The sequence below is a fragment of the Fukomys damarensis genome, unplaced genomic scaffold (assembly GCF_012274545.1).
Source record: "Fukomys damarensis isolate Sample0158 unplaced genomic scaffold, DMR_v1.0_HiC HiC_scaffold_19, whole genome shotgun sequence".
Classification (NCBI taxonomy): domain Eukaryota; kingdom Metazoa; phylum Chordata; class Mammalia; order Rodentia; family Bathyergidae; genus Fukomys; species Fukomys damarensis.
In genome coordinates this window covers 48793262-48795656 of record NW_022900931.1, presented here as the reverse complement: position 1 = coordinate 48795656, position 2395 = coordinate 48793262, and positions in this window count along the sequence as shown.

Here is a 2395-nt window from a genome sequence, read left to right as displayed (position 1 = left end):
ATATATAAACAAAACATTGTTCTCTTTCTATAACACTTGACTGAAGTCTCTTCCTCCCAAAAGTCTTTTCAGGACTGAAAGCAATCTGCCCATCCAATCTCTCTGTGCTGCTAAGTGTTGCCCAGCAACTCGTTCCCATGGATTCCATGCATTTTTATGCATTTTCTAGCTTATGTTTAGCCTCAAATTTTCACAGGTAGTCTGTCACTCCACTGGACTAAATGTGTCTTCTAATGTCTCAGAATCATAAGCAAGGTAACTCTGAAGAATCCAGAGGTTACTACTTCTATACTCTAGGAAGTTATTGGGAATCAAAAAGCTCTCATTGTAAAAAACATTTTAGTAATAGTAATAATAAATATTGGTATGACACTTTTTAGCTTTTATAAGGTTATTCCATATATTGTTTAATATCACGGTAACCTACAGTTTAGGTAACTGTAGCTCCTACATTGCAGATGAGAAAACTATGACACCTAGGGATACAGAATTTTTCCAAATATACTCAGTCTTTCCAATTGTAACACTAAGGTGATTTGTTCTACTATGCTTCAACTATCAAAAAACAGATAGGAAAGAAGGTACTTTTTTGTTGGAAACAACTAATGCATTTTCCCTACTTTGAGAATGAGACCATATGGAGGAAAATATCAGGAAAACAAAAAAGTTTTAGGAATTTTTCATCTAAATTAGGAACAAGGAAATATTAGGACATTAGTGACTACCAATACTCATTGTCCTTGACTTAGTAGTTCTGCTTCAGTTATTTATTCTTAAAATGATTAGGGATATTATCAGTATACACACACACACACACACACACAACTTTTCATATTATTCATAATAGTGAAGACCAGAACAATATAAATATATAAAAATAGTTAAGTTAATTGCAACATATCCTTGTCATGGGAACTATGGAGTCATTAAAAGTCCAAACATTGCAGGCATTAAAACATGAGAGGTACACAGGCAGACTATAATTTTGTAAAAATAAAAAGAAAAGTTCTTTCATCCATTCTGATTTTAGTTTGGTGCATGTTGACAGATATATGTCTAGTTTTAATCTTTGGCAAGTTGAAACTCAATTTTTCCAGCACCACTTATTAAAGAAGCTATCTTTTCTCCAGTAAGGGTGTTTGGCTCCTTTGTCGAAGATGAGGTGGGTAAGGGTGTCTAGAGTTGTTTCTGCATCTTCTAATCTGTTCCTCTGGTCCTCAGGTCTGTTTCTTCGCAAGTACCATGTTGTATCACAGTAGAGTTTCAAGTTGGGAATTTTGGTACCCCTACCTTGTCTTTGTTGCCCAGAATTACTTTTGCTATTCTAGGTCTCTTCTGGTTCCAAATGAATTTTTGGATTGTTTTCTCAAGGTCCAGGAAGTATGCTCCTGGAATTTCAATTGGAATTGCACTGCATCTATCTAGCAGTGTTGGAAGTATGGCCATTTTCACTATGTTGGTTCTTCCTATCCAGGAGCAAGGGATATCTTTCATTTTCTGATATCCTCTTTGATCTCTTTTTTTCAGAGTGCTATATATAGTTTTCTGAGCAGAGGTCTTTGATTTCTTTCATTAGGTTGATTCCTAGGTATTTCATTTTTTGGATACTGTTGTGAAAGGAGTTGTTTAGTTCCTTTTTCAGTGAGTGTATTGTTCATGGATATGACAGCTATTTAGTTTTGTGTGTTGACCTTGTATCTATCTATTTTACTGAATTTGGTTACTAAGTCTAGAAGAGTTTTAGTGGGATTCTTGGGGTTTTCACGTAGAGTATCGTGTCATCTGCAAATACTAACAATTTAACTTCTTCATTTTCTATCTTTATTCCTTTTATTTTTTTCTCTAGTCTAATTGTTGTGGCTAATATAGTTTCCAAAACTATATTGAACAAGAGTGATTATAGTGGACATTTTTGTCTTCTGCCTGATTTTATTGTGAAGTATCAAAATGGATTAAAAATTAAATATTAAAACAAACACTAAACTGGCTGAAAGAGAGGTTAGGTAGAACTCTTGAAGATATTGGCATAGGAAAAGATTTCATGAACAAACCTCAGTCACATGTGAACTAGAACAAATCAACAAGTGGTATCTCTTCTTATTAAAAAGCTTCTGCATAGCAAGAGAAACCACCAACAGCAAGAAGAGACGACAGACAATGTGGGAAAAAAATTGTACCAGCTGTTCCCCAGAGGTCTACTATCTAGAATATATAAAGAATTTACAAAAATCAGACCTCCCACATTTAAAGGCCCACTCCAAAAATGGGTATCTGAAATGAACAGACGTTTCTCAGACAAAGGAGTAGAAATAGAAAATAAACATATGAAAAAATGTTCAAGATCACTGGTCATTAGAGAGATGCAGATGAAAACAATGCTGAGATCCCACCTCAC